This window comes from Colias croceus, chromosome 26 (assembly GCF_905220415.1).
Source record: "Colias croceus chromosome 26, ilColCroc2.1".
Lineage (NCBI taxonomy): Eukaryota > Metazoa > Arthropoda > Insecta > Lepidoptera > Pieridae > Colias > Colias croceus.
In genome coordinates, this window is record NC_059562.1 from 1,612,320 (window position 1) to 1,625,448 (window position 13,129).

The following is a 13,129-nucleotide window of genomic DNA, read 5'->3' on the forward strand; positions in this document are numbered from 1 at the left end:
TTTATTTGTCGTATGTAAAATGAAAGGAAATTCGAAATTTTAGGACGCGTTAGAGGGGATGAAATCTGAAGGTTTTTTAATTAAAATTTGACGCAGAGATATTTTGTCTGTAAAGAATCGGTGTTTTTTTTTTGTATTTATTTTGTCGTATGTCCGCCTATAGCGCATTGTCACAGTCGCGTTTGTGCAAAGGGTAGATTAAGATTGGTTTGTAAGCACCCTGTGTGGCGCGTGATCGCTTGTTAATTGAAAAAAAAAAAACAAAAAAATTACAAAAAATCCAATTTTTTACACTTCTCTGTGATACACATAAACTTTTATTATTTTTGATGAAGTAAACATTCGATTGCAATAAAATTAATTTAAATGTTGATTGTCTTCTATTTTTCGCAATTAGCAAGCAGTTATGAACAAACGGTCACGTGTCGAGTATGAGCTGGTGTGTTTGTATATATGTATCTGTATGTATGTATGCGCTGGACGCAATAGCTTAAGAACGAACAGTAGGCGTCGGGCGTGCCTTTTCATTTTCACGGGCAGCAATAGATATCGTTTTCAGTCGAGCCGAAAGCCGCTTCGCGAACGTTTCTTTTCCATAGCTCTTGCGACATTACCGCCACCGTCGACGTCGCGCCATGCTAGTTTATTTTTCCACCCCCTTTACATTAAAAGAAAAAAAATATAAAAATACAGCAAAAAAATTTAGGCTGTTAAGTGTTTTATTGTCTACGTTAAATAAGTAGGTACGTAGTTGTCTACGGCTCGAGTCATTTAAGTAATCGAAACTCGTTTTATTGCGTTTATTTTATAATTTTTATCGCGTCACTAAGGCTAAAAGTAATATTTTTTTTAACATAGTCGTTTTTTTTTATTTTTCGCGTTCTCCCGCTTCGCTTTGTTTATTTACGTCATGGCAAATCCGAGTTGTGCAAATACGACCTTATTGCGAGCGTGATAAAGTCTCTAATCATGTTACATTGCTTCATACGTTATCACAGTTTTTGTTTTATATTTTATTAAGCGTATACTGCCATCTGTTAAAAACTTCAGAAACTACTGGAAACATAAACGCGTTTCGGCAACTACCCGCGATAAAACTTGCGTTTATGTACTGAGTAGTGATTAGATATAATATTGTATGTTATAATAGTTGTATGGAATCATCGAACGTTCTTCTTCACGGTATTAAAGTACAGGCTAATTTGCGTTATGTTTAAGTTGAATCTTGCAGCTGTGTTGATAAGGTACATTTCTCAATGTCACGATCAGAGTCGAAATTGTTTTGTGATCTGCACGTCGATATATGAGGTTTTATTGACTGTATCGTATTTTTTAAGTAAGTTAGTTGGAGCTTGTGTGGGCGGCTTTTTACTTCTGAACAACGGTCGTGGAAAGTCGCTCGAACAAAATGCTATCTCTGATAAACAAATTGCGAAACACATTTTGCGGATGCATACAGATTGTTGTGTATGGAACAATATGAATTCAAATGATCACAAGTTTTAATGCAGACTTCTTACGATTCGAAAATAAAATTCTATGGTTATCACCCTGACAATGCTTATACAGTCTATAAATAAAAATACTCCATAGCTTCAATATGTATGTCGAAAACAAGGAATTTGTCTCGTAGTTTGTTTAAAGAGCAAAAAATATTAACTAGACTATTTCCCTAATGGATAGTAGAAATAGACGACTTTTTAGATTGCATCCGGTTTCGATACAGTCAATACTCCAAGAACCATAAAAAAGAAAAGAAAATACATAAAAAAAAAAACAGATGCAGTCTACTACAGTCCGTATTATATTAATTTCCTTTAAAACTCGTCAAACAGAGTGGAATAAGTTGGTTACGTCCGATAACTATAACAGATAGATGAGAAAAATAAAAATACATATAAAAAATCACTTCTATACTAATATAAAGTAGAAATATATATGAGAGGAGCGGGTGCGGCGTTACGTTCGTTCGTAAGTTAGCCATAGTGTTGTTTTTAAGCGATGGGTCGGCGGAAACTACAACGGTTGCACGTATTCAGATTCTAGCGTGGTTTTACCATATTAAACAATACAATAGCCTAATCGAAAAGTGGAGTGACAAAATTTTAAACAGAGTATTTTGTAACTGAAAAAAATAATATATAAATATCCGTCGGCCCACCGCCTCGTGGTATATCTTGTTCCTTTCATTCGTTAGTTGTTGGTGTGCGAGCGGAGTCGCGGCGCGAACATATGTGCGGTGTTCTGTATCGCTTGTCATGTGTTACTGGGGGCTCGCGGGGGGGCGCAAGTGTACGTACTGCCGGCCTCTTGAGATATTCGTATTTATTACAAAAAGATTTAAATTTGAAGTTGAAAATTTACTTTAAATGTTGCTTTCTCTTGTAGTTTGGTAACTAATTGAAATTTATCAAAAGCAATATAATTATGTCTATAATAATCATAATCATGTTTTTTTGGGATGTTAAAGTTGTCTCATTTTTTTTTGAGAATACGACACTTCTCTCGAGAACGGCAGTCTAGTTCTTTGCATCTAGCACATCCACATACCTTTTAGACGATAAGCTGAAAGCACGAGGGAACCAAATGCGTCCTCCCGCGACTAGTGGCTTAATTTTAACAAACATTATGGTACAAAATGTAATTTTAGTTCCATAGACGTTTAAGATTAACAGAGTTTATATTTAGAGATGATAATAATAAATAAATCGATATTATATTCCCATATTGGTCGTGTCGCGATCGCTGTCAATATTATTAATGTACAATCATATATTTAAAGTAAATAAAAATAATATAAAAAATAGAGTCTATAAGTTAATGAAGCTAGTTATTGCGTGAGTTCATTACGTCGGCAATAGGCAGTAGAGTGTGATTGTGAGTGATAACGCTATGGACTCATTGATTTTCGGAATTCATCTGCACGGATGAATCGGCGGTTAACTTGAAAACCGGCTCGAAGGACCAACATTTTTGTTTACTACCGTCTCATTTAATATACACAGAACGCAGTTTCTAAAGTGGGATTTTGAATTCAAATGACTTATCTAATGCGATGTTTTTTGCTTTTTCGATGTCTAAAGGGTGGGGAAAGTGTTAATTTTTAATATAAAAAGTGACGTAACCGCCGATTTACGGGCAGTGCCAAGAGCCGCGCCGCCGATTGGTCGAGAGCTGCCTACTGTGATACTTGCGTCGCGCGTCTCTGACCTCGCACATCTTTATCTCATCTATCTTTAAATTTTACTATGTGATTGATATTGGTGACGTTTATCAGGACTGTATGGATCTATCGTGATATAACTTTATTTTAAGTTACCTAAATCGTATGATTACAATAATGAAAACAATGAATGAATTTCCTTAAAGAAGTATAGCATATCCATGAAGATCCTTAGAAGCTTAAATAATTCGTAAAATTTTATTTTTACTGACCATGTTCAAGGCCCCAAGGTAAATTAAAAGTTCGTGATGAACGTCACCTATCAGTGTTGGTTGTCAGGTGCGTGGTTGAAGTGATAGTCAATTATACTTATCATAAGTTTGCGCACTGCGTTGTCATCACACGTTAACAAATGTCGGTTTATTTTCTGATCGTCGATCTGCCCAAGTAACTTGTAAAGTATACGACCCCGGGTGAAGTTTTACTCTGCAAAATTTATTTAAAAAGCAATATTTAACAGGTCCAAGTGATGACAGCAAAGTTTATGCGCCCGCGCCGCGCTCGCTCCATAAGTGTTATACATACATAAAATAGGTACACTATAGATTGACAACTACGAAACGTAAAATAAAAATCTTAAAAAAAAGTAATAAATTTAAAAATTCAGAGTTATAATAGTACGTTAGTTTTAATTAATTATATTTCTGATATTGATTGATGTTTTGCTAAAAGATAATTTATCTGTACGTTACGTTTGATCGCGTGGTATCGCGCTCTGCCGTCGCAGCCTCCGCCGCGCCGCGCGTCTACAAACCCCACACACCGAGTATAGTAATGTCACAGCGTGGCCGATAGCCCCTGCCCACGTGGATACGTGTAGGCGAGCAGGACTTATCGACCATTCTACATCACAAATGTAAATCGCAATAAATTAACCTCGAATTACAATAAGCAATATCAGTACCTGAAATTGTGAAATATATAAAATTGTCAAATGTGATTGGACACTAAATTGAACGGTCTCCGAGCTGAAACGGGATTTTGTAATCGTATTATTATGGTAAAATGGTCTTGAGCTGTATATGTAATGAATTATTGTTTAAATTCTTTGATAAGCCGATCGATCGTAGAAGCACCAATGACTCGCTAGTAAGAGGCCCTTTCCGACGTTTGCGTCGCTTTTGGACGCGTTCGGAGAGCGGCCGGTTACTAGTTTGTGAGATAGAGTAATTTGTGTGTAACGGTAAATGGTTGAAGGGAACACATGCGAGCCGATGGCGAGGTACCGTAGAGGTCACTTTTTGGTCTGATTACGATTAGGCGAACAATGGCAATAAACTTTTTGAAACCCATATTGCCCTTTGTTATAAACATTAGCCTCTTCACGGTGCGTTATCTTTACTGTATGATAAGCATTTCTTGTAACGTCCAGGAGGTAGAATTAACATCAAAGAATTATGTGATAGAGTTAAAGTTCGAGCAACATCCATTTATGGAGGGGTTAGGTGGGAGGGGCCGGCTCAGGCCGCGCCCGAATACGATCACGTCGCGAGTGATACGCTATAAATATCATGACGAAGTTGAGGAAGGTGAACAAATACTGCCAATCGATTGTAGTTTATATTAAATAATGGATAATTTGTAGATTTAAACAATTTCGAAATATTGTGTCCTATTTAATATTTTATGTATAGTATCGAAATTCGGTGGGACGATCGTGGCCAGCCGTGCAACAGTAACGATTAACGCTTATTTTTATTTGTGCCTTCTCGACAGATTGATAATTGGTACTGAGGAAAGTTTTATGTTTGTCGACGCTGAGCCTGGTCACGATCGCCCACTATGTAAATGTTTTCCTTAGGATGAGGCGATGGATACAAACTGTGTTCTGTAGTGTATTGAACGACAGGGGATTGTTAGATAGGTTTGCGACTGACTCAGCAGCTGTAGTGCACGCATCTCTCTCCCACAGTTGAATTCGCGTATTTACCGTCTCGCTCTGATTCAAAGCGCATCCGCATTTTTGTCCGACGACCGCAGATAGAACGAACGTGCGAATAAGTGCGTTACGTCGCTCGAAATAAGACGCATAATAGCTGAGGAGTCAGTTAGCCGCGGTATCGCGGATTGAGCTAAGTTGTAATAAATAGAATGTTAATAAATTGTGGTAAGGTGATGGCATATTGAGTGTTGTGTATGGAGAGTTCTCAGTGTTGGATGCTGGTATTGTGGGCCCGGGAGAGACGTGTGACGATGTTCGCTCGAGACATTCTTCGTAAGGGGCACCCGATATGCAGGGGTTAGGTGATATGGATATCGTATTGAATGGAACGGTAGGACTGAAGTGGCTCATGTGATGAGGATAAATTTTTTTGAAATTTTTTAATAAAGACTATTATTTCGAAATTTTCTAAATTCGTGTGTAACACGGCTCGTATGTATGAGACTGGTTTGGTCTGTTTATTTGGAGTCATGGGACGTGTTTTTGGAGCGATGTAGCTATTCTGTCTCTCTAACGTGATTGGCTGAAAATGTGTCGTGTTCGAATATCTATTTGCTCATTGGTTCAGACGCATTGAATTCAAAAGTAACACTAATAACTTTAAATCTCTTCAAAAACAGGTTCCACGAAGCATTTTTGGCGTATTCGTATATAATTTGAAATTACTGTAATACAAGCGAAAAATTAATGTAAAAGTGAAGTAATGAAATTAATGATAATAGTTTACGTTGTGTCAAACGAAGCGCCATCTACATTCGTATCCAAAGATTGCAGTGTGATTTAAATTCCTATAAGTTTATTATAGTATTCTATATATTGTTATTTTCTATTGTTGAACACTAGAAATGTTTGGTACCACGATCTCCTGTTTTACTTGTTAGTAAAATTAATCTATATACGTTCAGCCTAAAGGTCCTGAAGGACTAAAATTTTTTTATTACTGTATAATATGTATGGGTGTTGGAAGGTACCTTGTGCGGGCTGGTCCGCATGCAAGCGAGCAAGCATGTACGCACGCACGCACGCATGTATGGGCTAGTGCGTCGAGGTTTTTATATCGATATGGGTAAGGTAGGCAGTCAAACTGCCATGACTCGGTGCTTGTATGTACTTACGATGGATATACATTTATATTGTTTCTGTACTTTTAAAAATGTGAATTTTTTACGCTTATTTACTTTTTGTATGGATAATCTACTCTACGCGATTGTATTTTTTATCTGTTTCTCTGTTCGTCTTGAATTTGTGAACGCGACACCTACAATACAATGGATGGTTGGATGGTCAGTGGCTCGGATGTATTGTGGTGTGGCGTATGTGTGAGGTGATTGTGTGAGCTCGACATACACAAGGCGGAATATTGGTGCGCGACTGCGACGCGCGGTGTGCCGTAGGAAAGTTTTACGATAAATGGTGAAAAAATAAAGAAATTACAAAAACTTGTGTTGTTATTTTGGATTCTTTCCTTTATTTTTTATTATCACAAAGTTGTATGATAGATAGTACCTGTACAGCAATGTACGAATTTAGGATTGTTTAAAAATAAACTATATTCAAAATAATGTAGATACGATAATACGTATCATACGAGGGAGAAATATGTTTCTGTCTAATATAATATAATTATAAACATAAGGAAAGATTAAAATTAAAGATTAGAAGAACTTGGAATCGGTAGTTTATAGTGTAGGTCCATCGAGGACATGCATAATACACAATAATTTGGCCTTTTGGCTTTTCAAATAGGTACGTAGGTAGGTAAGTTTTCCTTCTATGGTTGATCGTTCTTCACAAAAATTTCGAGAGATGGCGCTAGTAGCTTGAATTTATAAAAGCCGAAAAATGGTAGGTACAAATAATTATTAAAATAACATTTAGGGTCAACTCACACCAAAAGAGCGGCGAAGCGCAGCGCAGCGCGGCGAAGCGCGGAGTAGCGGAGACCCGCGACTTCTCGAGCATTCCAGCGACTTCTCGAGCAGTCGCGGGAATCCGCGCGCCTTCCCGCGATGAATTCACGGGCCGCTCTTTGCCCAGTTCGAATGCTCGCGCGCACAGACGCGTGCGGGGAGCGGGCGCGAGGGGCGGGATATTGCCAGCGGCCGCTCGCGAATGCTCGAGCATTCTCTGGAATTCCCGCGACTTCTCGCGCAGTCGCACGGCTCCGTTAATGGAATTCCACGGAATTCCAGCGGCGCCGCGGGCATCCGCGCGACTCGTCGAGCTTCTCATGCGATAATAAGTATTATAGTAATGAAAATAAAGTTAAAATTCATATGACACGGAAACTGCGCTCCGCTTCGCCGCGCTTCGACGCTCTTTTGGTGTGAGTTGACCCTTATTTTAGAATGAGTAATAAAATATAAAATGATATATAATTTTGATATTTAAAACGTAGGTATCCAAAATACTTAATTTGCTGTGAGTGTAGGTACATAACTGAGCAGTACAGCACATCTAGAACTATTCTGATTTGTACACATTGAAACTAGAAAGATACATCTATGTAATTCTAATTAACAATTCAGTGTCGCTACGCAGGGCAAGGAGCAGAAAATTTTAAATCTGCTTTTCTCACTTATCCTTACACTTAATACTATTTTCATATCGTCCTGTGTCTCTTTGAAATTTTTTACAATCGATCTGCTGATTCCGATCCGTGACCAAACTTTTAAAGGGCTGATAGACGTACGAACTTTAAAGTCGCGGTTTTAAAGTTCGCGTACTTACTCGGCTCGCGGCCGCGGCGGTGACAGACGTGCGAGCCAAGGCGGGCTTCGAGTAAAATTTCAAACATGTTGGATCGTCAACGAACTTACTCGACGGTTTTTAAGTACGCGTACTTGGGGTGACACACGAGCGAAAAAGGTCGTCGAGCCACAAGTTCGCGTACTTACTCGTACGTCTGTCACCCCTTTTATTTTACATTCATTTAAGAAGGCAGGCATTTAAGTGCTACAATACAATGTTAAAATAATACTAATAGGTACTGATTGCCAAATAAATGTATTTTCTTTCTTTCTTTCTTTCTTTCTAGGTACCTATTTAAGATAATATTTATCAAATTATTACACACTAGGTTTCCGCCCGCGGCTTCGCCCGCGCAGTCAAAGAAAAACCCGCATTGTTCCCGTTCCCGTGGGATTTCCGGGATTACGTCATTTTCCCGGGATAAAAAGTAGTCTATGTCCTTTCTAGGGTATCAAAATATCTCCATACCAAATTTCATGAAAATTGGTTCAGAAGTTTAGGCGTGATTGAGTAACAGACAGACAGACAGAGTTACTTTCGCATTTATAATATTAGTATGGATACTCACGGGTTAAAGAAAGAACCACAACGAAATTGAACCAGTAGTACCTACCTACCTATTTGTAATTTTGAGGTTATATAAAAATATTATCTTTCCTTACTGTAGTCTGTATCTTTACAGATCTTAGTATGTATCTACATATACTTATATCAACTGCTACAAAAATAAAATAAAACCATAACTCATCAATTCCACAACATCCGATACATTCCCTCCAATAAAAGAAAGCCAAGTGTTTTACCGCCTTTGAATCGAATATATTGAGCCTTCAAGTGCCACCAGAATTTCCTTTGATCATCGCCATCAAGTCAAGAGCTGTATGCATGAGCACAGATGAACGGAGGGACATATTTTTATTCGATAGACAAACACATGAAAGAACGGGACTTGATATGAAGTGAAAGCTCGTTTTATACTTCGTGATTTGATCGTATTCTGCTGTTTATATTGTTTTATTATGTTTCTATTTTAAAACTGTAAATATTTGTTTACAATGTTCATAGAGTTGTTAGATTCTGTCATTTAATAATAATGCATTATGGGAATTAGGTAGATACGGCCACAGCATTACAATATATTTCCTAGGAAATACATTGACATAATGCTGTGGTATGGCGGTATGGATAGAGCCCCAGTAGTAAATTTCGGCATAATGATTGCATGGATTACCTACATCCGAGTTAGCCCGGTCCCAATTAATTCGGATAATCGGCATTATACTGTAGATAGGTACTTATAATTATAGATAATATTTTAAATTATAACAGATATATTTATAACATTTGAATACAGTGTTGTATAAAGTATGATTTATGTAAAACACTGCATCTCGTCACTTCTCAGCGGGCACTGAAATGCAAATAGCTTGGGGACTGAGATTAGGGTTGCCACACATTGTAATATTATGTTTTTGTGTTTCACCGCTCGCGTTGGAAAAGTTGAAGCAATCGTAAATTTTGATATCGATGTCGATTTAAAAGCTGCATCGCTCAGTAGAAAAGATGTGAAATAAACGTAGAATAACGTATAGGTAATAATATGATCGTAAAATTTTAACATTTGTGAATGAAGTTTATTCGTGAAACTTGGCATAATTGACTGTACTATAAAATATATTTTTAATAGATGTTACTTAAACGAGATAGCCACCACTGGCCGCCAACATCGCCCCCGTAGGTACCTACTTACTAAAACACCTTGTATTTTAAAACTAATTCTGAATTTTAGTAAAACAATGACTTGACAACCCTAGCCGTGATGTTTATTATTCTTTTGATTATAATAAACACAGGTTTGTGTGAAGCCTTCTCCACTTGGAATAATATTAACTTGGGGTTCAAAGGACAGAAGTATCTTTATGGTAAATAAAATGAGTTTGGTTAAGATTTATTGTAAGTAGGTGAAAGTTAGGATAGTAAATACCTAAATAGGTAGTTAAGGCTGCAGTCTAGCAAAATTGCGTTTTCAACAAGTTATTTGACAATTTTTTCCCGGCTATTGAAATGATAAACTGAATTTTTTTTTCTTGTTTATCAATTAGTGTTATATACGCAATGCGCATGAATTTTTTCACATTTATAAAGTTACTTTATGTTACCTTAATCAGGCCTTCAAGATAAGTCTCTTTCCCCCAAAGACATTTCGAGCTAAGTTTGTGCACTCACTACGTTGCAACCGATTACAATTTATACAATTTGATCAGCGCATTATTATCCTTATATAGTCGTTATTAAAATCTGCTGAATACAATTGCCGAAAAACTTATGATTTTCCTAATTAGAACGTTATAAATTCATTAAATTTCCCATTTTTTGCCTTACAAAAACTATTGATAAATACTGCTAAAAGTTATTTTTTCCATTAATTTATTCGAGTTGAATGAGTATTAAACCTTTAAAAATTTTTTTTTTGAATTTTGATAATTCTTTAAATATTAAAAAAATATTTAAAATAAGTAGGAAAAATCCTAGCGAATTTCTTTAGTCGCGCTCCTTGGGCCGGAGCGTTCTGACGTGTGCTCTACGCTCGATTTTCCTTCATACCGAAGTGAAAGTTGCTCTACTTCATTAAATTTAATATTTTTGTTAATTGATTATTTTTATCTTAGTTTTGTGCAAATATTCGTATTTTTAAACATTTGATTTCGATATGGAAAATAAAGGAAAAAAATATGCGTGTAACTACTAGAAAAAAAATTATCTTCGAACATAAAGTTAATGAAACCAAAGGTGATTGGCAAAAATTTCGTTATTTTACGGGGTGTCAGTAAAGGGATGTATATTTCTTTAAAACTAAAGTAAGCTCATAAATTTTCTTATAATATAATTTTTTTTTGAAGTTCCAAAAATGTTTATTTTTCGTTTGAGAAATACGAAACATAATATAAACTTGTATTGAGAACTTGAACTTGGGACATACGGGAAAAATGATTTGTTTACTCCAAAATTCCAAATATGTCGAGGTGTTTTAATTTTTTCTTCTAGTCATTTTGAACGTAGCGGCATGTTATTTGATTATTAATTTTGTAACTTAAATACAGGATGTTTGTTTTATATTCTGATCTTACAGACGCGCTGACAAATTTAGTCTACCATTTCTAGTTTAGACCTCTAAGTACCAATATTAAAACGAATGGATTATCATCACATCATCAAAACTCAGATGTAATGGAAGATCACAATAACATAGAAAATTCAATAGGTGTTGAGAACTAAACAAACACAAGTAACAGAGACGCGAAGAATAAAAAAAGAGGACGAAAACGATAATTCGTTGATGCTTTCCCTTTTCGACGTATTGTTAGGGTACATCACCAATCTGCAAAAAATAAAACTGATGATTCCCAATTGCTGATTAAAAATGAAAAACAAATAATCGACAACAGTGGTGAAAATTTGCTGATCACAATGAAACATCCTTCAGTGGTAGCAGATTAACTCATTTAAAATGTAAAGGAGAGGAGGACAGGAAAACATTATGAATGTGGATGGTGGATTGTATACAGGGTGTAATCGATAAGTATATGCAGGCGATTATGACGTTATTATTGCAGGTATCAAAAAACTTAAAACTGATATCGAAATTACTTTACCTAATGAGCAAAATGACAATTATAACTTTTTAAAAGTATAACGAGAAATATCTAAAAAAATTACTTTATACATTCCCATATCAAGAAGGGAAAATGGGACTAGTAAGTAGAAGTTAAATGTCTAATTCCGGCCAAATACATGAATGCGGAAGATGCGGTTAAAAATAAAAAATTTAATATTTGAAATACAATGCAAAAAAATAACACTTTTGTCATAGATAAGAAACATGACTATTTTTTCCAAATTCGGGGACAACTAAACGTTGCAGAAGCAGAAGCCTGCTTATTTGCTGTTTGGACTGGAGTGAATCATAATCGTCTAATATTAATTTAGTGAGAAACGTCTTCCCAGTTCAAAATGGAGAAATAAACCATCCACGCGAACACCGACATCCACGCGGACGGAGTCGCGGGCGGAAGCTAGTCAAAAATAAATATCTTTTGTTTTCATTTGCGCATTTTTCTATTTTATAATTTTTTACACAAACATTACATTTTTTTTTATGATATACAAAATTTGATAGAACGTATTCGCAAATTTTGTGTACTGATAAAAAGAATCACCCGGTGTAATTTTCACGAAAATTGTTTCAAATTGTCATTTTAGGTACTTATTACGAATATTAAATTATGCATACGAATGATTTAATTTTTAAAAATTAAGTGGAGCAACTTTCCCTTAGTACATTTGTATTATTTACATATAGGATGACAGGATGCATTTGTTTGCACTACTAGACCAAACCCTTAAATACTATAGTTAAATTTAATTACATAATATAACGTCAAATAAAAGCACTGGATTGATTTGCCTCCTTGGCACAGTGATTATTACGTAAATCTATACCTACTTACTTAGGTAATATTATAAAGCTGAAGAGTTTGTTTGTTTGTTTGAACGCGCTAATCTCAGAAACTACCGGTCCTCCGATTTGAAAAATTATTTCGATGTTAGATATCCATTTATCGAGGAAGGCTATAGGTACCTAGGCTATAAGTAGGTATATCATTTCGCTAAGACCAACAGGAGCGGAGCCACGCGGGTGAAACCACGAAGCTCAGCTAGTGTGAAATAAAAAGGTTCGGAATTCCTGATTCCACTATGGCGAAGATACTGAGCTCACAGACAATAGATCTTAAAGCTTATGTGTCAGATGAAGAAAGTAATTAAAATAGGTGTGCGATAATATTAGGTACAATTTGTTTCATTTAGAAAAAAGTAGCTCATACCTATTACTTAGTTATGAACTTAACTTTTCAAAAATGTGTTATTTTTTTGTCTTAGAACAAAATTGTCATAGGTAAATCGCATACCTACTTGCGTCTCTTCGCAAAACGAAACATTTTTATAGATTGAGTTGATTATATAAAACATGCAGTAGGTAGGTATACCTACTAAACATTCAAAATCTAGTTTAAAACAATAAAATAAACGTTATTTATTTATATTTATTTATTTAGGTAGATAGGAAGGATAGGGACCTACCACGGACTAGGTAGGTAGGTACTTACTTTTAAATAACAATAATACAGCTATGATAATTAACATCGTCAGAACTT